The following is a 24,797-nucleotide window of genomic DNA, read 5'->3' on the forward strand; positions in this document are numbered from 1 at the left end:
TCTTTGTGGTTACCATGGGGCTTGCAAAGTTATAACAGTCTATTTTCAGCTGATAATAACTTAACTTCAATATAACAACTCTACACTTTTACTTCTCCTCCCTTTGTTATTAATGTCACAATTGACATCTTTTTATTTTGTGCATGCATTAACATATTTTATACTTCTAGTCATTTTATGTAGTTTTGTCACTTAACTTTTATACTAGAATTAAATGTGATTTACACACCATTAAAGTATTCTATATTTGTGTAAATATTTGCATTCACCAGTGAGTTTTACCCTTTTATATACTTCACTTTTCTGTTTAGTGTCCTTTTGCTTCAACTTGAAGAGCTCCCTTTACCATTCTTTTTAAGGCAGGTCTAGTGATGATAAACTCCCTCAACTTTTGTTTGGGAAAGTGTTTATCTCTCCATTTCTCAAGGAGAGTTTTGCTGGGTATAGTAATTGGTCATAGTTTTTTTCTTTTACCACTTTAAATATATTATACCACATTCTTCTGGCCCACATAGTCTCTGGAGAAATGTGCTAATAGTCTTATGGGAACTCCCCCTCTACATTACAAGTTGCTTTTATTGCTGCTTTCAAAAATTCTCTCATTGTCTTTGACTTTTGACAGTGTGATTATAATGTGTCTCGCTGTAGAGTTCTTTAGGTTCAACTTTTTTGGAATCCATTGAGCTTCCTGGATATGGCTATCCACTTTCTTCTCCAGATATGGAATGTTTTGGGCCATTTTTTCTTTGAATAAACTTTCTGGATCATTCTCTCTCTTCTCCTTCCAGGACTCCATAATACATAAATTGCTCTACTTGATAATGTCCTATAAGTCCCTTCAGATTCTTACCTCTGTTTCATTTTTTTTTTTCCTTTCCATTCATCTGACTTATCTCCAAATTCACTAATTCTTTCTTCTACAATACTTGATATAGTGTGCTGCTGGACTCTTCTGTTGAATTTTCCAGTTCATTTATTTATTATTCAGGCCCAAGATTTCTATTTGCTTTTTTAAAAATATTTTTTCTTTGTTGAAATTCTCACTTTGTTGATGATTTTTCCCTAGATTCATTGACCATCTTTATGACAATTATTTTGAATTCCGTGTTAGAGAGCTCATATATCTTCATGTGATTAGGGTCCATTTCTGGAGTTTTAGCTTGTTCTTCTGTTTGAAGCATGTTTCCCTGCTTCTTTATTTTCCTTGAGTTTTTGTGTTAGTATTCACACATAAAAAAACAGCAATTTCTCCAAGTTTAGAAGTTACACGAAAGAAAAGAAAAAGGAATCAAAGTGTATCACTCCAACAAAAATCAACAAACTACAAAAAAAAAAAAAAAAAAAAAGACAGCAAGAGAGGAAAAGAAGAACAAAAGGGGTATCAGACAGAAAGAAAGTAAAATTACCTAAATGGTAATGGTAATTTATTCCCTCTCAATAATTACTTCAGATATAAATGGATTAAGCTCCCCAATCAAAATACATGAAGCAGCTGAATGCATTAAAAACAAAACAAAACCCAAGATTCATCTATATACTGACTATAAGAGACTCACTTTAGATTTAACTATCATACATAGGCTAAAAGTAAAAGAATAAGAAAAGATACTCTATGAAAGTGGTAACCAAAAGAGAGCAGGGGTGGCTATACCTGTATCAGACAAAAATAGACTTTAAGACAAAAACTATCACAGGAGATAAAGAAGAAATTATGTAAAAATAAAATAGCAATTCACCAGGAAGATATAAAAATAATAAAAATATATGCACCCAACATTACTGCACCTAAACATATAAAGCAAATATTAAGAGACCTGAAGGAAGAAATAAACAATATAACAATAATAGGATACTTAAGCACCCCACTTTCAATAATAGAACATTGAGACAAAAAATTAATAAGGTAACAGCTGACTTGAACAATACTATAGTGAAATAAACCTAACAAACATGTATAGAACATTGTACCCAATCATAAAATAGTGTATTCTTAAGTGCACAAAAAACATTCTCTAGGATAGATTACATTTTACGCCACAAAACAAGTCTTAAAAAACTTAAGAAGATTGAAATCATACCAAGTATTTTTTTTTCTGACTAAAATGGAATAACCAGGAATCAAACAGAAAGAAAACTAGGCATCACAAATACATTAAAATTAAACAAAACACTCTAGAACAACCAATCAGTCAAAGAAGAAATCAAAGGGAAATTAGAAAATATCTCAAGACAAACAAAAATAAAAATACAACATACCAAACTTATACAATGTAGCTAAAGCAATAGTAAAAGTTTATAGTGATAAAAATGTGTGTTAAAACTAATGATTTTACATAAACAACCTACATTTACATCAAGAGAAATGAGACAAAAAACAAAAATCCAAGCCCAAAATTAGCAGAAGGAAAAAAATAATAAAGATTAAAGCAGAAATAAATCAAATACAGAATAAAAATATAAAAAATTAATAGAACTAAGGGTCTTTAAAAGTGATTAACAAAATTGACAAACCTTTAGCTGGACTAAGAAAAAAGAGAAGATAAGTGAAATCAGAAGTAATGAGGAGACATAACTGATGACACAAATAAAAAGGTTCATAAGAGACTACTATGAACCATTATACACTACAGAGAAACTTAAAGGTAAGAATAGAAATTAAAAATAGAACTGTCATATGATTCATCATTCCCACTTGTGAGTGTTTATCCAAAAGAACTGAAATTAAGATCTTGAAGGGATTTCGTTCCCATGTTCATTGCACTGTTAGTCACAATAGCCAATAGGAGGAAACAATCTAATGTCTATCAATGAATGAATGGATAAATGTGGTATACAGAAACAATGAATTATTATTTAGCTTTAAAAAAGAAGAAAATTGTGCCATATGTGTAACAACATGGATGAACCCAAAGTAAGTTATGTTAAATGACATAATCTAGTCACAGAAGTACTAGTACTGAATAATTACACATACATGAGATACCTAAAACAGTCATACACTCATAGAAGCATAGACTACAGTGGTAGCTGGCAGTGATTGAGGGAAGGGGAAAATGTAGAGTACCTCTTCAACTGGTACAACATTTCAATTATTCAAGGTGAATGAAATCTAGAGTTCTGTTGTAAAACATTGTATCTGTATTTAAAAATGCTGTATTATACACTGAAAATTTTATTGAGAGGTTAGATTTCATGGAGAATAATTGATCACAATTTAAAAAAGAAGATATTTGGCATGTGTCAGTTTCATTTAAATGATTGATGGAGGGACCATCAAGATGACAAAACTAGATCAATGAAGTTATGAGAAACTGGGATTTATATATTCAGTAGAAATAAGAATGGTAAAATAAGGTTACTAACTTAGATTAAAAAAAAAAAAACTGGACCCTAATCAATTGTTAGTCAGTTACATCTTCTGAGAGACTCAGATGAGTCTCAGATGGGCCCTAGTATTACATTAAAAGTTATGTAATCATTTCTTTGCCTTATTTCAAGTTTTGGATAAATTTTCCTGAATACTCCACTGCCACTGTAAATAAACTGAATATTATTCCTGATAATGCGTGCATCCACACGTCCTCATGCACTCATAAAAACTGACTTCGTGTCTTTGTGCTCAGATCATTAATTGAACATGTTTAATAAAGTGTCTTCTATAGTTTTTAAAGGTAACTGAAATTATACATAGATTTTATGTATGATATAACATATGTAGTCATATACTAATGGTACAATAATTAATATTATTATGATAATTCAGAGGTAGCTATTACATGTAGTCTCAGAAACTGTTTCTTTATATTGTATAGATTCTGTTCTATCTGGCCTAATTCATTTATATAAGTGCAACAAGTAAAGTATCATAAGCATTTTTGTCATATCGTCAACAAAACTAAAGAGAAGCACACCTAATTAACTTATATGGAGGTCATGCAAAGAATCTAGTGTTGAGTTTTTAATAGCTTTTATCATTCCAGAGATTATTTTCCTACTACTCTTATCAGCTTATCTATTCTGAGGCTAAGAAACGGTGACTAAAAAACTAATCTCTACCAGCTTTTACCTACAGTACCTATAATCATAAATGAATTCCTCTTTTTGCAGGGTTCCCCAATTCAGTGAGAACCCTGGCCTGCCAGGAAGTGATCATTTTATTACCAGCTGAAAGACATATACCTCCAGAGAGGGCTTTGTAGATATTGATTCCACATACAGTAGTGCCCTGTCTGTGGTTTCATTTTCTGTGGTTTTAGTTACTGATAGTCAACTGAAATTCAAAAATATTAAATAAAAAGTTCCAGAAATAAACAAATACAAAGGTTTTAAATTGCACACTGTTATAAGTAGCATGATGAAATCCCGTAGTGTCCACTGTCTGTTCCAGCAGGGGTGTGGATCATCCCTTTGTCCAGATATCCATGCTGTATGCCTGTCCATTAGTCACCTAATAGCTATCTTGTTTATCAGATCAACTGTTGCAGTGTATCAGTGCTTGTGTTCACGTAACCCTTGTTTTACTCAAATAATGGCCTCAGAGTGCAAGAGTGGTGATGCTGGCATTTTAAATATGCCAAAAAGAAGCCCTAAAATGCTTCCTATAAGTGAAAAAGTAAGTACAGTACTATAAGATGTTCTGAGACAGACACCCCATTTACATAACTTTCATTGCAATTTATTATTATAGTTATTTTGCTATTATTATTTATTGTTAACCTCTTACTGTTTGTAATTTATAAATTAAACTTTATCATGATATATATGTATAAAAAAACACATAGTATATATTGGGTTCAGTACTATCAGCAGTTCCAGGCATCCACCGGGAGTTTTGGAACATGCCTCCCACAGATAAGACCAGACTACGGTATAAAACACAACCTTGCTCCTTAATGGTGGGCCCTCCATACATAATTAAATGGAATTTGTTCTCCAGCATGACATTACCAGCATGGCTTTGGTTGCCCAATAGGTCTGTTCAGTTGTATTCTGGCATAAGGACTGGTTTTTTAAAATCCTGTGTAAATAACCATGAGGCCATTAAATGTAGTTATAATAATAGCTATACACTGTCCTAAGTATGTTGTAAACAAGGCAATAAATATCTTACAGATTTCCCACAAAAGCATCACAGATTACACTAGAGGTAATATCTATATAGATTGTTTATTTATACATGAATTACAATTAGAAATGATTAAATCTGAACTTCGTGAAATCTTATCTCTTTTGTTAAAGGTCAGTTGTGATTTTGATAAGCTTAATCAAACATAAAAGCATTATTCTGGGTTCCAGTAACCAGGCTCATCATCATCCTTAGGTTCCCTTGAAGATTCATTAGTTTATAATCTGTATTAAGATTTCCCAGAAGATATTTTTACTTAATTCTGAGAGGTCAATGTGAATGAAAAACATTCTAAGTGTGTTTCTTTTAGTGTGCACAAATATAGCCTGTTAAACTAAGCATTAGAAATAGAACAAGAGGAAGAAAACGGGAAGTCTTATATGTTCCTCACAAAACAGAACATTAAAAACACAAGGAATATTTTAAAACAAATAACAACATGTGGTTTTTCTTCATTGATTTTATTCAGTCCCATGTAACTTGTTTACATTCTGTCAGATCTTGGGTCAACTGCTATCTACTTTCATAAAGTTGTCTCCTCTGAGTTAAAGTACTACTGTAAGTCCTGATATCAGCTCACCCTGACAGCACTGAGGGAGTGAAGGGTGCGTGTTATAGTCCTCTCCTCCCAAACTCCACAGTGACCCTTCTTTGCTATTTCTTTTAGGCCTAATTTGTGGTCTATAGCTAAAAGCAGAAGCCTTCATGCAAGGAGAAGAAAACACGTATTAATGACAAAAATGAAAATTTGGGTATCTTTTTCTGAACAAGGGGATGAGGAAAATTGTGGGGAAACAAGTGAAAGAGCTATGTCAGCCAAGAAAGGTAATAAGAGTCCTAAAAACAAAAAAGATCAAGGCTCTAAGAAATAACAAAAATACTGAAACCTCAAGTATAGAATGAGTTTTAAGAATTACTGACTAGGAAAATGGAAAGTGAAAGAAAAAGGAAGGAAATTAATGACATTGAAGCCATTGTTCTTTGAAGAAACAGGGTTAGAGTTTTTGAAAACAGTTTCAGATTTGCTGGGAAAAGAATTATAAGAATCTTGGCCAAGGAAAACTTTATTTACTTAGAGATAACCTGTGAACATTAAGAGAGATTAAAAAAAATATTTTGGAAAAAAGTCTACTCAAAAGCAGGAGTCGGGTAGACAGGAGCACTTCAGTTCATTGTAGCCTTCTTGAACAATCCCAAAGAGTGGTTTATTCACTCTGTTAGTGTGAAGCTGGAAATAACTGTGAAAAAAGGAAGAAAGGGGGAAAAACCATGTCAAAAAATACTGTAAAATAAAGTGAAGTTTATTCATTTTAAGGAAGCTCATTAGTCTCCAAGGTAGCATTTTAGCTATTTTTAAATATTTTCTCTGTTCACTGTCCACTGGCTGTTTAGCTACAACTAGAAGTTTGGATAAGTATGCAACTATTATTTTTCTAGGTGAAAATCAATGGGCTTTGAGCCAGTTTTAGTTTTCTAAGCAAAGTTAGATCTAAATGTGAGACATTCCTTCTTTTTCCAAAATAACACTTTGGGGTCTCTCAGCTCTGTGGCTGGAAAAAACAATGAACTCTATCTCCTTCTCTTTCTTTTTGCGGAAACTCCACTAGGCGGGTAACCTAGCACATGCTTGTAACCATCTCCTAAGTTTACTCATTCCTATGTTGGTACTTGGCTCTTTTTCTGGAAGCCTTAATTTCACCTGTGCTCATCATAAATGCCACTGAACCACTAAGATCTAACTCCACGTACACTTCCTCTGTGAAGGCAGTTCCACCCCTGGCTTTTATTTATCTCCCATGTACAATTCAAACATAGTACTCAGAGGATATTCTGTGGTGCCCAGCATTGCTAAGTAAAGTGATACTTTTTAGTAAAATAAAAAGTCCTAAATTCACATGATGGTGACTGTAATCTTATATAATAGAAAAATAAAAAAATAAAAAAACATAGGATGAGCGCTCCCAGTCTTCCACCTCCTTCTGCCTACACAAAAGGATTACAACTTTGTATGGTCACTGCCTCTCCCAGACCTCCAAGTTGCCAAGTGATTTCTTTAGGATTTTTTCTTCGGAAATCAAGGGGAAGAGAGAAGAGGGAAAGAATTAAGGGCCCTCGGCTTTGGAGGAGGAAAGTGCCGAAGGGATGAGAATAGTGGATGCAAGTTCCAAAAACTGTTACAGCTTCAGACTATAAATCTTATTTGTGGTATCAAGAAATAGTAAAGTATATGATTATCTAACCACTATGCTGTATACCTGAAACTAATACAAGATAACATTGAATGTAAACAGTAATTGAAAAAGTAAAATTAAAAAAGAAATTTTAATAAAGTTCTAAATAATTTTTAAGTAACTTTTTTTTCTCTTGACTATTAGGATTTCATAACTGCTGCATTTGGTGTCAATGTATTGAGAAAATAGGTTGTAACCCAAATCAAGAACACTCTCTTGGAGTGGGTAGAGATGATGTAGTATGGATTTTTGAGACAGACAGAGGTTTGATTCCAATTCTCCAAATACAACTTGTGCAACTTTAGACCAAATGTCTAAATAATCTAAACCTTACATATCTTGACTATCTTATTTTATTATTCTGTAAAAGAAAAAGAATGATAACAGTATGATGATAATAATAATGATACTACAATAGTATCTAACCCATAGATTAATTGTGAGGATTAAATGATGAGTTTAAAGTACCTAACAACATGCTTGACACCCAGTAAATGCTCATTAATATTGACAGCAATTTTTATTAGTACAATCCACATATGATTAGTTCATTTGGAGAGAAGAGTGATAGGCAGGGATTAATTAGTTTAGCTAAAATGCTTCAAGAAAGGGGGTTACTTCTCATCATATTAAATTTCCATTCACTTATGCTTTCAAAAATTACATGAAATATACATATTCACTGTGAAAAAAATCATAAAATATAAAAAAGGAAAAATCATCCGAAAACTCTCTAAAAATAATTACTGTTATGTTTTGCTGTATATTCTTTTAGACTGTATCTACATATACACTCTTTGTTTGGTATTTGTTATGAAACAAAAATAGGATAAAATTATACATGTTTGACAAACTGCTTCCTACACTTAGTATGTTATAAATATTCACCATATCAATATATATGTATTATATTTTCATTTGAAATCTCTGTATAGCATAAAACTTAATTAACTAATATTGAAAGTACATTTTTGATCTGATTCCTAAAGAGTGAGAAAAAGGTAATCATATGAAACTAAAGGCAGAGAGAACAGCAGTTGCTAAGGCTTTTATATGGGAATAAAGTTGTGATGCCTGGATAAGGAAAGATATTAGAGGATTCTGAGCAAAAGAATGGCATGATCTGCTTATTATTATTATTTTTCAACAAATGCAGTAGCTATGTAAAGACTAGAATGAAGGTTGGGGGCCTGGAAAAGTGGAAGCTGAGAGACCAGTTAAGGAGGCTTTTGAAGTATTTCTGGGAGAAAAAGACAGTAACTTGAACCACAGCTGAAGCTCTGCTGCTGCTACCTTGAAACTCATAAAAATTTATCTTCAAACTTAAGCTTTATAAATGAAAGTTTGATGGGACGACGGGTTATGCACATAAGCAGAGGAGAGACATACAATATGTGTGTTCATCATTCTTTGCTGTTCCATTTGCATACAGAATTTGCAACGCCCCGTGAGCACAAAATTCTGGTGGGTTTACAACGTGTGGGAGATCAGCGAGATTCAGAGCATGTACAGGGATGGGTAGGTTAAGTCTAAGACTGAGTAAGCAGGGGTATTGACAAGAAAGCTTTTCGTTTGAACAAAGCTTTCTGTTTGGAGCAGAACTTGCTTCAAAGGCAGAAGACAATGGTGCTCTAAGAAACATGAAGCTACCAAGAAACTCTACCATATCCTCTCTTAATTCTTACTTCTGGGTACTAGCCAGCCACTTACATGAAAAATTATGGCATAGAAACAAGGAAAATAAGGCAACCCTTGGCTCCTTTTCTTACTCGTTTCTCCTTTCTTATCAGTAACCTAAGAATGTGCATGTATGAAGAAGTGAAGTAAAAACAGTTGAGTTGGTTTTGTGCAGTGTTTCCACTATTCTGATAAAAATAAAATACATAAGTATAAACTAGAAAGTATAAATTGTTTAATTTAGGTGATTTTGCATAGATGTTAGGTGTTCTAATTTTGTACTTAAAACTGGGTTTGCACAATATATAAACAATAAAGTATGCTAATAATTTAAATTTATAATTTTTTTAAAACTCAGAATGACAATTGCTATGGACAAAAAGTGGTTTTCTTGACCTGTAACATTTTATTTGTTAAAAATGCACAGTTTCAGAATAGATTTAAATGTAGCTTTTCAAAAAGACACTGAGAAGTGCAGTGTAAGTCAGCTCCTCATTAAACATAAACTTCCATTTGGTGATGCACTGCGTCGATATTTTGCATGCACCTTGATGTAAAGGAAATTTTAAGTGGTGTCTTGTTTAAAAAAACTTTAAGAACTGAAAAAGGATGACTACAACCACATTCTAAGAAAGGATGTTTTCCTCTATCAAAGCATATTCTTTTGTTTATATATAACACATTAGCGCTGAACACTTTTAATTTAGTTGTGACAAAAGCTAAAATTTTGTATTTAAAAATAAAATGAAATTACAGATGGACAGAGTAAAAGTTTAATATACCGAAGACACTGTGTTGTTGCTTGATGTACTTAATGTCAATGTTTGGGGCAACTTTTTAGGTTTAAAAAATGCATTAATAATAGCTCTACTTTGTACAATATTAAAAAATGACAAGAAAATGAAAACATCTTTATATCAATACCATATTTTCACAAACTGTTCTAAAGACAGCATACTTGTGCTTCATTGCTTTTCCTTCACTTTAAAACAAACTACCAGTAATTCTAAACCAGTCTAAAATATATTGTTCATGGATCAAATTTTAGCATTTATATTTGCAAAAATGTTTTGCAATGAGTGAGGCCTTGGCCTAAGGAGACACTAGAGTTTATTTTCAAATTGTGTCACTGGCTTCCAATAACCCCACACCAGTAGACTTACTGGCAAAATACCAGATATTGAAAGATCAGGTTTAATTCTTTGGTAGAAGCATGAAACTGTTTTTGATAGCTTTTCACAACTAGCATAAACCAAATAACCCAAGGAGCATGGGAGACAGTAATAAAGTCTAGTATACAACACAAGGCAGGCAGGAGCCATAATTCAATGTTTTCTCTCTCTCTTTTTTTTTTTAAAAAGAGAAAATCAACAATAATAATACACTCTAGGGAAGCTAACGCATATTTAGAGGCTTTAACAGTATAGCAACCAAAAGGTTAAGCTTCAAAATGTCCAAACTTGTCAGTGGATATTTTGCAGCATTTTGGCATTATGCTGTAACCTGTAGCATACAACCATCCGAGGCCTCTTAGAACTAGTTTGGTACAACCTACCAGCTCATCCTACTCCTTCTAGAGTGTTGGGGGAATTAATCTTTTTCTAAGCATAAATGCCTCAACTTTATACAAGAAGTCAAAGTGAAAGGTGAAACATAACTTTGTTATTATTTTGTATTTTGTGTGTGTGTGACATACAAGTCTATTTTTGTTTTTGGAGCTGTATTCTGTTTGAGTTAACAAGCTTAAATTCCTATACAACTTAACTTTTCAAATAAGAAGAGTATAAGACTTTATGGCTATTAATTTTACTATCAAAATATCTAAGGGGCTCAATCCACTTTAATAATTATAATTTTTCTAAATTATTACTTGAAGAATTCTTCATAAACACTATGCTCAAGACTACACTAAATCCAAACAGTATACTAATGGCCTGGGTTTTAAAATTTTGCATCTCAGTAATCTGTCTTGAACCTGTTATTTCTTCTTCTGTTTTCTTCATTTACTTACACATATTGTCAGATTTCTACACTGGATGTTCTCCTCCAAGGCTCCATTAGATAACTTTGCAAACATGCATTTATGGCCTTCAAACATCAACATTTTAAACCAAAACTGATGCCTAGAGTCACATTTATTAAAATTTCAACTTCAAAGATTTATAATTCTGTAGCATTAACCTAACACCATCTGAAAAATGAGCCAAGTTCCAGATATTTTCATAAATCGTACCTCTAAGTGGAATTCTAATTTTAAAAATATCTCTAATGAATAAAAATCAATTGTATTTATTACATCGATAAGGGATAGCAACAAATGGACCTAGTCATGTTTCTGAAGACCAAGATTTATCACGGCAAAGTGTAAAAAAGAATGGGAAAAGGAAATGAGATCCCAAATACACTATCATAGAAATAATTAATTTCTGTCTTTCTGTCTTCTTTCTGTTCTATGAGGAACTAAAGAAGTCAAATAGAGAATTGTTCCATCTGGGTCAACCAAGAAATCTTTAAGAACAGGTAGGCATATTCCCTGTAATTCTTATGTGGGCATTATTTATACTGTTAAAAAGAAAACTTCAAAAGTAAAAATAAAAGTATTTAGCCTTGTGAATATTTAAAAATGAAGTTTCTTGAATTTCTGTAATCAACTCTTGAAGCAATTAAGCTTTTTTAACAGAGTCACCCCTCAAAAGTGCCTTTAACACGGGTTCCAGCCCAGGGTTACAAAGAGGCTTCCTTCTTTGTTGAACGTGAGAGTGGTTCTTTGTTCCTTCATGATCCCAAATTGCTCATTCAAAGTCATCGCTGTCTGTTTTCCAACACTATTTATGCCAAATGGCAGGGCAACACCTTTAGGAAATTTGTTTACATCCCCTTTTATCAAGAATGATGGTGGAGATCCAAGATGGCGGAGGAGTAAGTGGAAGCTACACTAACCTCCTCCCAGGACCAGTCTGGATTTACAACTTAATTTTGGAGAAATCATCTGGAATAACCAACGGAACACTAGCTGGAAAGAAGTCTTATAACCACAGAGAGACAGAAAAGGCCGCTACATCACAACGTGACCGGTAGGGAGTGCGGAGACGCGGAAGGGCTGGCTGGGCTCACACGGGTGGCTGCTGAAGGGACTGAGAAACAGCTCAGCAGCCGGGGATTCCCCCTGAGAAGGGCAGGGTCTAAACCCCCAGCTGGGCTTCCCAGCCTACAGCGACAGAGTGGAAAGTAAAATAGTATCAGCTGTGAAAAGCGAAAAGCCACAGGCTTTCTTGCTAGCCGGAGAGAAACAGCAGGAGAAAAAGAGCTCTTAAGTGGATCACATACGAAAATATTTTGGCCACCACTTACCCTGGGCTCAAGCAGAGGGAAGGCAGAGAGGACTGGAGACACTTGGGGAGAATTTGGCACGGTGGCTTTGAGGGGAGAACTGGAGGAGCAGCTGACTGGGTCCCAGTGCTGACTCATCCCCAGTACTGCGGGTAGACCGTTCCCCTCCAAGTGGCGTCAGCCTGAGGGGAAGCAAAAGCCCTGCCTACAGGAATTAAGCTGTCACACCCACAGTTCTTAAGCCTGACAGCTAATCACAGATTGAATAGATTAACAATCAAAGAAGACAGACAACAGCAGTAGATCCCTGGAAGTCTCCAACAGGCTGCCTAGGGCCAGACTGGTACATGATCTGACGCCACCAGAGGCAGATCCAGGAAGTGCAGATCATTCCAAGAAGCACCAACAAACAATAGGAGTCAAAAAAATGGGGAGACAGAGAAACAACCTCCCATCAAAAGGAAAGGTAGAATCCCCAGAAAGAGTGCTAAATGAAATAGAGGGGAGCGAACTATCAGATATGGAATTCAAAACATGGATTATGGAGAAGCTCAATGAGCTCAGCGGAAACTTCAAAGAACTCCAGAAAAACTACAAGGAACTCACAGAAAATTACGTGAGCATGAAAAAGGACATAGAAGCTATCAATAAGAGCCAGGAGGAAATGAAAAATACGATCTCTGAATTGAAGAACACAGTAGAAGGAATTAAAAGCAGGCTAGAGGAAGCAGAAGATCGGATCAGCGAGCTGGAGGACAACCTACACAAAAACTCCCAGACAATGCAACAAAATGAAAAAAGACTGAACAAGACTGAAGAGGTTCTAAGACAGCTGCAGGACAACATGAAACGTAATAATATCCGTATCATAGGAATTCCAGAAGGAGAAGAAGAAGAGCAAGGGATAGAAAACCTCTTTGAAAAACTAATGACAGAAAACTTTCCTAACATGACGAGAGAAAGAGTCACGCAAGTCCAGGAAGCACAGAGGGTCCCAATGAAGATGAACCCCAACAGGCCCACCTCAAGACACATCATAATTAAAATGGCAACATTCAAAGACAAAGAGAGGATCCTAAAAGCAGCAAGAGAAAAACAACTAATAACATACAAGGGTACTCCAATAAGGCTATCATCAGATTTCTCAGCAGAAACACTACAAGCCAGAAGGGAATGGCAAAAAGTATTCCAAGCAATGAAAAACAAAGGCCTACAACCTAGAATACTATACCCAGCAAAGCTCTCATTCAAAATGGAGGGTGAAATAAGGAGCTTCCAAGACAAAAGAAGGCTAAAAGAATACATCTCCACCAAACCAGCAATGCAAGAGATGCTAAAAGGTCTGCTCTAAGAAGATAAAGAAACAGAGAGAGACAGAGAAGAACACGAGTACAAAGGGGAAAAATGACAATGAATAAGTACTTATCGGTAATAACCTTAAATGTAAATGGATTAAATGCTCCAATTAAAAGACATAGGGTAGCTGAATGGATTAGAAAGAATGACCCACATATATGCTGTCTACAAGAGACCCACCTTAGAACAAAAGATCTACACAGACTGAAAGTAAAGGGATGGAAAAATGTATTCCAAGCAAATGGACATGAAAAAAAAGCCGGGGTAGCAATACTTATATCAGACAAAACAGATTTCACAGCAAAGTCCATAAAAAGAGACAAAGAAGGGCATTTCATAATACTTAAGGGAAAAATCCATCAAGAAGATATAACCCTTATAAATATATATGCACCAAATTTAGGAGCACCCAAATATGTAAGGAAACTTTTGAAAGACTCCAAGAAAGATATAGACAACAACACACTCATAGTAGGGGACTTTAACACCCCATTGTCAACAATGGACAGATCTTCGAAGCAAAGAAACACCAAAGATATGGAGGCACTGAACAACACTCTAGATCAAATGGACTTAGTCGATATATATAGAAGTTTTCACCCCAAAGAAGCAAAATATACATACTTCTCAAGTGACACAATGGAGTTCTATGTAGCAGAAAGAAAGAAGGAACTTCTACCATTTGCAACAACATGGATGGAACTAGAGAGAATTATGCTTAGCGAAATAAGCCAGGCAACGAAAGAAAAATACGTTATGCTGTCACCTATTACAGGAAACTAATGAACAACACAAACAAATGAGCAAAATTGAACCAGAGGTATGTAAACAAGGAGTAGACTAACAGTAACAAGGGGGGAGGGGGGAGGGAGAAAAGGGGGTAAGAAGGGGAAGTGTAAAATCAAAGAACATGTATAAATGACCCACAGACATGGGCAACTGAGTGGGGACTGAATGTGGGGGAAGGGAGGGGCAGGATACAGGGAAGCAAGAGGGGAAAAAAAAAAAAAAAAAAGAGAGAGACAACTGTAATGGAAAAACAAACAAAAAATTTTTTTTTAGTGGGGGAAAATGAAAATATGAAGAATGGAAATGCCAGTTCAGTGAATATTAGGACAAAGATTTTCCTTCACGTTGTATATTTTTCTCCCTATTTGATCTCTCCAGAGTTTGGCATTCTAAACAAGTAAGTAATGACTTAAGTTTCTTTGCATAGACCTAATAAGACCAGTTGTTAATAGAGGTTCCTTTTTCTGAACAAGCCTTTGACTGGAATGTCAAGCCTAAAGGAGACATGCTTGGGCTCATGTTGTTACCAAAAAGCCCTAAGGAACTGGGAATGACTTTCAAAGGTAATAAAAGCCCGCGAAATAAAAGGCCTGCTGCCATGGTTGGTTGTGCAGTCCACAGCAATCTCTCCAGGGAAGGAACGAAGGTTGTTTTCCTGAAAGATGGCTAGAAGGGACCTTAAGGCACAATGGAAAACCAGAAAGACTTGGAAAGGACAGGTGTGTACAGGCAAGGATGAATGCCAGGTATGTGGCCCAGCTTCTGTGCACTGAAGAGCAGACTGAGGGCCACCCTAAATGTTCCTTGGGTAACTTCCAGCAAAACAGAACTAAAGATCATAAGTGATCATTTGCTGCTCTTGTTATGCTTATGCAAATGAACAGGATAAATTAAAAATGGACTTAATGTAGTCCCTTTAAAGACAAGGAGAGTAATCTTAGGGAGAAAAATCAGTATTCAAGGAAAATCACAATGATCAGTGGCAGACTGTAAAGTAGGGCAGCTAACTGTCTTAAAAGTTTCTTCTCATTTAAAAAATGGTTTCACTTGAAAATTAAACCATATCTGTGATATCACCAAAGAGATTCAAGTTGCAGGCAAGTAGAATGTCAAGTGCCTTGCAACTGTATGTCTTCCCAATAAGACAGTCTTACAGATTTTGAGACTTTTTTTGTTGGTTATGTTACATAAATTAACATGTGTTTTCTGTTTTCAAAGGGCATAAGCCTATGACCGCATTACCTGAGTGATTGTCTGTACGCATAAGCCTCACTTAATCCTCTCTGCAGCGCTGCCTCCGGAGACTCAACAGTTTGGCTGAACTAAATGGCTGAGTTGGTGAAGAATGGGGTGGTCTGTGGGCTTCACTTTAAAACTGAATTCTGTTTTCTATCCTAATGGCTTGGACAGAAAGGGCCCAGAGGTCTGAGAGGGGGGAAACATAAACTATTTCCCTCAGTCCAAACTAAATAAAATGGGCAAAAGGGTTTTGGACAGGAGAGATGTGCCTAGCACACCTTCCTCCAAAGAAGCCCTTTTTTTTTTTTTTTTTTTTTTTCTCCTAATGTGGAACATTGAAAAATTAATCCCTGCCTTTTGCCACCTAGTAGTTATGGATTGAATGATGCTTTTTAACCCTTTTTGCCAAATCTGTTGCCCCCAGAACACAACAAGGATGCCAGCCTGCCAAACCAAGCACGCCGTTGTCCGGAGACAGCCAACTGACCTGGAGTCTGCATGATCCTTCCCCATGTGGGAAGGCCACCCTCCCCTCCACACCCCCACTCTTATTAGGGATTTCTAGACCCAAGGGTAGGTAGGACGACGACCATGTCCAGCTTGAAGCAGCTAGAGGAGCTTGAGACCTTCGCCCATTGTCCTTTACAAGATTACAAAGGGTCTTAATATCTGAGAGGGAGGGATAGTTATTTTTTACGAACCATGGGTATGGACTTGGGGGGGGATACTGGGGGAAGGAGATACTGGGTGGAGGGGAGTAAAGGGGAAAAAATTGGAACTACTGTAACAGCATAATCAATAAAATATATTTAAAAAAAAAAAAAAAAAAAGAAAGTACCAAGGAGAATAATCTAGTCAAGAGAAGAGTAAATAACCACTTGAATAAAATATTGTACAAATTGCCTTGCAAGCCAACTCAGTTCATTAAAACAAAACAAAAATGAAAAAAAAGAAAAAAAGAATTACATAAAAAAACAAAATTATATTGGCAAACAAAAGACTGAATTTAAGCAAGGCAGTTGGCAAATTCTTTATGAATTTGAGGGAACATTTGGATTGGCTGTGTTAATGGAACCACTAGTTTCTGGAAATTACTGATTAAAGGATCATTGTCAACCTGGAAGGTAAAAAAAAAAAAAAAAAAAAAAAAAGAATGATGGTGCAGCAATATGAGTTATGTGGTTTCTGAGTTACTGGGCAATACCCTGCTCTAAGGTTATGGATGGATACAGTTAAAATTTCCCCATCTGTGGTGGAAGTCTGCCATTGACGAATTCTCTTCGCTACCACATCACCTAGCGGGTATTCTGTGTTCAACTGGGCCTAAACCTTTAGGCCTCTTTTGAAAAGAAAAGTTGCCTGACGAGTGTCTTTCTGATGACTTCACTTATTTGCACTCCTGATATAGTTGGTTGGAATGTTATTTTTTCACTTTAGCTGGTTAGGTCTCTTGAGAACTGAAACCAGTTTTTCTCTGCGCTTCATCTTGTCTCAGAAGATTTGCTTTTCCTTTTTAAGGCTGGAAAATACTGTTCTACGTTTTTGCCACTTACAGGTGGTCGATTCATAGGACTAATTCCTTTTCGCTTTCCAGCTGTTTTCCTAGCTGCCAGTGCTAACTCCATAAGGATGTCTCTTTCCAGGCATCATTCTTCCTCTATGACTCGGACTAGTCTGACCAAAACCCGAATTTTGTTGGATTCTCCGTCGTACTCTCACCTTGAATTGCCGCATTCCAGCACCACTTTGCTGGAGTCTTCTATTTTATCGCAGAAAATTCTGCTTCTCCCCTTACTTTTGATTTAATTTTATGATATCATCCAGAGACATATCAACTTTTTCCAGATTTTCAATACTGCGGAGTTTCAGCAACAGTGACAGGGTCGCCATGGTTCCCACTAACCGGGTACCAAACTGACTCATGGCTGGATATATGAGGCTGGATCAGTCAGCAGAGGAGTCCAGAGTCTGAGGCCACTTAGGCTCCCAGTCTTAATGGACAAAAATTAAGCAAGAAAGAGGGATTCAGACTGGGATATGAGCTTCATGAGATATTAAAACTTAAGCTAAGACCTGCAGGCAGTGAAGGGGCAAATGATGTGCATATCTGAGAGAAGAGCTTGCAGAAGATGGAACTGAGACTCAGAAGAGCAACCCTTAGAGCCCTGCAGGAACCCAAACTGCACAACCATATACAGTAACACTAGAAGGAAGAGCCACTGTAAAGGCCCTCAGGAATTTGCACAGCACATCTGAAAAACAATATAGATCTCTGAGTTGGAGCAGAGCGAGCTAGGGGGACTGTGGTCAAAAGAAATGGGAGGTACAGGGGCAGTATGTATACCTTGTTGGAACTTGTACATGATTGTTAGATCTTTGGCTTTTAGTTTGAGTGAGATGAGACTCATGGAAGGGCTTAGGGAAGAGAGCTGAAAGGAATAAATAAAGATATAAATTGAAGGGCTGACCCTATAACTTATCAGCTATTTGATCTTGAGTTTGCTACTTAATAATTTTTCTAAGGTTTGCTTTCTCTCTCCAGACAGAGTTAGTAGTTGTATGTAGAACCCTCCCTCAGGGTCGCAGGAGCACGCACACAGAAGTGCCCCAGTCTGCCAGCCAAGACGCGCAACCAACTTGCCAGCCACCACGCCCAGGCACCCCCGGCCAACCCCAACAGGCATAAAACCAACCCTCCTACTGGCGCTCAGAGGCCTCCTTTTCCGCCAGGATCAGGCGAGCAACCAGTTTGCCTTGGACCCGCCTGCCCTGGTACGCAATCGGTCAACCTGCCCCTGGCCTGCATGAGGGAGTGCACTTGCCCCTGGCTGAGGCCAAAGGATGGTGAACTGAACTAGAGGCATTTTGCAATAAGTTTTGGGTGCTGGCTCTCAAGAAAGAACTGGGAGAGTAGCATACTAGGTCCCAGTACAGAATTATTCCCAGTGCTATTGGAGAAATCACATAAGCAGACTGCTCCCCTCCAAGTGGTGTCAGCTAGAGGCAGCAGCTCAACAACTGTATACAAGAAGGTCACACCATAAAGGCAGAAAATAAAAGCAGATCAGTCTAAGAAGCAGAAAAAAAGACCAGTACTCAAAATGGGGAGGTGGAATAACACTCCACCAAACAAAAACAACACGCCACCAAAAGGAAAGGAGGAATTCCCAGAAGGAGGGATAAATGAAATAGAAGCAAGCAAACTATCAGACATGAAATTCAAAACAATAGTAATGAGGAAGCTCAATGAACTCGACAAACTCAGAGAAAATTACAATGAACTCCAGGGAAACTACAAAGAACTCCAGGGAAGCTACAAGAAACTTATGGAGAACTACACCAGCATAAAAAAGGACATAGACACTATCAATAAGAACCAGGAAGGATGAAGAATACAATTTCTGAGCTGAAGAACACAGTAGAATCAATCAAAAGCAGGCTAAACGAAGCAGAGGATCAGATCAGTGAGTTAGAGGACAACGTAGAAAAAAATTCCCAAACAATACAACAAAATGAAAAAAGACTGAAAGAGTATGAAGGAGGTTTAAGAGACCACAGGACAACATGAAACAAAACAATATCTGTATCATAGGGATAAAAGAAGGAGAAGAAGAAGAGCATGGGATAGAAAACCTGATAGGAAAAGTATTGACAGAAAATTTTCCTAATTTGATGAGAGAAAAAGTCATGCAAGTCCAGAAAGCAGAGAGGGTCCAATGAAGATGAACCCAAAAAGGCTGACTCCAAGGCACATGATAATTAAAATGGCAAAATTCAAAGACAAAGAGAGAATCCTAAAGGCAGCAAGAGAAAAACAGCAAATAACATACAAGAGAGCGCTGATAAGACTATCAACTGATTTCTCAACAGAAACACTATAAGCCAGAAGGAAATGGCAAAAAAATATTTCAAACAATGAAAAACAAAGGCCTAAAACCAAGACTACTCTACCCAGCAAGGCTCTTTCAAAATGAAAGGTGAAATAAGAAGTTTCTCAGACAAAGGAAAATGAAAAGAATACATCTCCACCAAACCAGCATTGCAAGAGTTGCTAAAGGGAATGCTGTAATATAAAGAAGAAAAAGAAAGAGGGAGAGGAACATAGGTACAAAGGGAAATGAATAAATACCTGTCAATAAAAACCTTAAATGTAAATGGATTAAATGCTCCAATCAAAAGACATAGGGTAGTGAAATGGACACAAAAACATGACTCAGCTATATGCTCTCTACAAGAGACACACCTCGAAACAAAAGATTTATACAGACTGAAAGTGAAGGGATGGAACAACGTATTCCAAGCAAATGGACATGAAAAAAAAAGATGGGGTAGCAATACTTATATCAGACAAAACAGATTTCACTGCAAAGGCCATAAAAAGAGACAAAGAAGGACATTTCATAATACTTATGGGAACAATCCATCAAGAAGATATAACCCCACTTATGGCCAAGATGGAGGCCTAACTGACATGCTCCATCTCCCTCCACAACTAAGAAGGACTACAACTACTGCAAAACCAGAAATAACCAGAAGTTCCAGAAAATAAAGCTACATGGAAGTTCAATATATGAAGTTATAAACAAAGTGGTGCTCGTCCAGATGGGTAAGAGGGGTGAAGCTGGGGCAGAGGGGTCAAGCTGTGCTGGTGGCGGCAGCTAGAGCGATGGGCAGCGGGACCGAGGTAAGCATAGACACCTGTATTTAAGGGGAGGCGAGAAGCGCCTGGGAGCACCCCTAGCTGCAGACGAAACCCATCAGGTTTCAATTCCAATGCTGAGGAAGGAAGACTCCCATTGTCTCAGACTGTGAGGCCCAGAGGGTATGGGGATGGAGGAGGAGGCTCCCAGTCTCTCAACAGAGAGTGAACAGCAGGAATCTATCTTGGAACCCCTGTCCCCACACAAAGTGCCATAGTGTGGTGAGAAGGGTCGCCTGGTAGTGACAAGGGCACAGGACTCTGCCCCTGATACCGTAGGAGGCATGACAGCCTCGCCCAAGAAGGAGAGGTAAACAAACCTGTGAGGATGGCAGGGATCATGATAGAGATCCCAATCACTCAGCTGACCAGACAGCAAATACACGATTTATTGGACCAGCAGATAGATAATCTTCCTGAGGCTGAGTTCAGAGCTATAGTTATAAGACAACTTACAGAACTAACAGTGGATCTTAATCAAGACAGGGAAGGAGTGAAGGCAAGTCCTGCTGAAATGAATGAAAACACATAGGAAACAAATGGTGAGGGAAGGAAAACCAGGGATTAAATCAACAAATCGAAACATAGGGAAGGAACAAACAGTCAACCAGTGCAGAAAGAGGAAATGAAAAGTGAGGAAAATGAGGAGAGGCTCAGAAACCTCTGGGACAGCTATAAGAGAGCCAACAAATAAAGTATAGGGTTGCCAGAAGGTGAAGAAGAAGAACTGGAAGTTGAAAACTTATGTGAAAAAATAATAAAGCAAAACTTCCTGAACTTGGGGAAGGAAATAGACTTACAGGTCCAAGGAGCACAAAGAGTTCCAAAGAAACTGGACCCAGGGAGAACCACCCCAAGACACATTATAATCAAAATGTCAAAAATTAAGGATAAAGAGAGAATTTTAAGAGCAACAAGAGAGAAGAGAAAATTATGTACAAAGGGATCCCAATTAGACTCTCAGCTGATTTCTCAAAGGAGACTCTGCAGGCAAGCAGGGACTGGCAAGAAATATTCAAAGTAATGAAAAGCAAAAATCTACAGCCATGATTACTCTACCCAGCGAAGCTGTCATTCAGAATAGAAGGGCAGAGAAAGTGCTTCCAGGACAAAGTAAAACTGAAGGAGTTCATTAGATCTAAACCACTATTATATGAGATGTTAAAGGAACTTGTTTAGGAGAAGGAGGATCAAAACTACAAACATTAAAATGAAAACTGTATCACAACAACCAACAACAGAAGCTAGGGAATCTAAACAAAGGCAAACTAAGTAGGCAATGAGAGTGGAAAAAGAATTATAGGTATAGGGAACATATTGGGCAGAGGTCAGTGGGGAGGGGGAAAAGAGGAAAGGGAAGGAGATGGTCCAGGAATTAAGAAGCATAGTAAGAGGGAGTGAAGTAGATAGGAAGATGTTGAGAAGAACTATATGCAGAACCAATAAGCATGGACTAAGTGGGGGGGACAACTGGAGGGAGGAGGGTCAATTGGTGGAGGGGAGAAGAGGGAAAAGAAATTGAGACAACTGTAACAGCATAATCAATAAAACATATTTTAAAAAAAAGAAGATATAACCCTGATAAATATATATACACCCAACACAGGTGCACCCAAATATATAAGAAAAATCTTGGAAGACTACAAGAAGGATATCAACAGCAACACATTCATAGTAGGGGTCTTTGATACCCCATGTCAACAATGGACAGATTTTCAAAGCAAAGACACACAAAGGATATTGAGGCATTGAACAACACTCTAGATCAAATGGACTTAATTGGTATATATAGAAATTTTCACACCAGAGAAGAAAAATATACATTCTTTTCAAATGCACATGGAACATTTTCAAAAATAGACCACATGGTAGAACACAAAACAAGCCTCAAGAAATTCAAGAAATTTGAAATTACATCAAACATCTTCTCAGATCACAATGCCTTGAAACTAGAAATCAACCTCAAGCAAAAACTCAAAAACACTCAAACTCATGGAGAATGAATAACATGCTATTAATGAATGGGTTAACAATTACATCAAGGAAGAAATCAAGAAGTTTCTGGAAACAAATGATAATGAGCACACAACAACCCAAAACCTATGGGACACAGAAAAAGCAGTCATGAGAGGACAGTTCATAGCAATACAGGCCTACCTAAATAGGATAGAAGAAACTCTAATAAAAAAATCTAACCCTATAGCTACAAGAACTAGAACAACAACAAACAAAGCCCAGAGCAAGAAGAAAGAAGGAAATCGTCAACATCATAGCAGAATTAAATGCCATAGAGACTAAACAAACAATTCGAAAGATCAACAAAAGTAGGAGCTGATTCTTTGAAAAGATAAACCAAATCGAAAAGCCTTTAGCCAGACTCATCAGGAAAAAAAGAGAGAGGACCCAAATAAACAAAATCAGAAACGATAGAGGAGAAATCAAAACCGATATCACAGAAATACAAAGGATTGTAAGAAATTACTACAAGCAACTATATGACAAGAAACTTGACAGCCTAGATGAAATGGACAAATTTCTAGGAACAAATAATCTTCTAAAACTGAATCAAGAAGAAGCAGAAAGTCTGAACAGACTGATAACAAAGAGTGAAATTGTAACAGTAATAAAAAATCTCCTGGCACACAAAAGCCCTGGACTGGATGGATTACAGGAGAATTTTACAAAACATTTAGGGAAGAATTAATGCCTACCCTTCTTAAACAATTCCAAAAAATCCAAGAAGAGGGAAGACTCCAAACTCTTTCTGTGAAGCCAGTATTAACCTAATTCCAAAACTAGGTCAAGACACAGCAAAGAAAGAAAACTACAGGCCAACATCACTGATGAACACAGATGCTAAAATCTTCAACAAAATATTGGTAAACCGAATACAGCAACACATTAAAGAGATCATATATCATGATCAAGTGGGATTCATCCCAGGGATGCAAAGATGGTTTAATATTTGCAAATCAATAAGTGTAATACACCACTTAAACAAAGTGAAAGACAAAAACCACATGATTATATCAATAGATGCTGATAAAGCATTTGATAAAGTACAACACCCATTTATGATGAAAACACTCAGCAGACTAGGAATAGAGGGAGCATACCTGAACATGATAAAGGCCATATACAAGAAACCTGAACCCAACATCATACTCAATGGGAAAAAAATGAAAGCATTCTCCCTGAGATCAGAAAAAAGACAAGGATGTCCACTCTCTCCGCTTCTATTCAACATAGTGTTGGAGGTCCTAGCCACAGCAATCAGACAAGAAAAAGAAATAAAAGGCATCCAATTTGGAAAAGAAGAAGTAAAACTGTCATTATTTGCAGATGATATGATAGTATACATAGAAAACCCTATAGACTTCACAAAAACACTACTCGACCTAATAATTTGGCAAAATAGCAGTGTACAAAGTTAATATTCAGAAATCAAAGGCATTTCTGTACACCAACAATAAAATATCAGAGATAGAATCTGGAAAAATAATCCCATTTACTATAGCAACAAGAAACATAAAGTATCTAGGAATAAATATAACCAAAGAGATAAAAGACCTGTACTTGGAAAACTACATAACACTGAAGAAAGAAATTAAGGAAGATACAAATAAATGGAAGCATATACCATGTTCATGGATGGGAAGAATCAACATCATTAAAATGTTCATACTACCCAAAGCAATTTATAGATTCTATGCAATCCCTATTAAAATACCAATGACATTTTTTACAGACCTAGAACAAATACTTCAAAAATTTATATGGAACCAAAAAAGAGCCCAAATAGCCACAACAATTTTGAGGAAGAAGAACACAGTAGGAGGAATCACAATACCTGATATCAAACTATATTACAAGGCCACTGTAATCAAAACAGCCTGGTACTGGCATAAGAACAGACATACAGATCAATGGACAGAATAGAGAGTCCAGAAATAAACTCATGTCTCTATGGTCAACTAATGTTCAACAAAGGGGGAAGGAACATAAAATGGAATAAGAAGAGTTTCTTCAACAAATGGCACTGGGAGAACTGGACAGGGGCATGCAAAAAAATGAAACTAGACCACCAACTTACACCACACACCAGAATAAACTCAAGATGGATCAAAGACTTAAATGTAAGATGTGACTCCATAAAAGTCCTAGAGGAAAACATAGGCAGGAAATTTTCAGATATTCCACGTAACAATATTTTCACTGATACATCTCCTAAGGCAAGGGAAACAAAGGAAAAAATAAACAAATGGGACTACATCGAACTAAAGAGTTTTTGCTCAGCAAAAGAAAACATCAGTAAGATGAAAAGGGAACCAACTATATGGGAAAACATATT

At 36.6% G+C, this 24,797-nt stretch overlaps 1 pseudogene; it reads right to left on the reverse strand.

Moving 5' to 3' along the window:
- Window positions 1–11,734: 11,734 nt before the first annotated feature.
- On the reverse strand, window positions 11,735–17,670 carry LOC150018761 (UAP56-interacting factor pseudogene; annotated as a pseudogene).
- Between the last annotated feature and the right edge of the window lie 7,127 nt (window positions 17,671–24,797).

Source organism: Furipterus horrens, unplaced genomic scaffold (assembly GCF_987537825.1).
Source record: "Furipterus horrens unplaced genomic scaffold, mFurHor1.1.pri manual_scaffold_2, whole genome shotgun sequence".
Lineage (NCBI taxonomy): Eukaryota > Metazoa > Chordata > Mammalia > Chiroptera > Furipteridae > Furipterus > Furipterus horrens.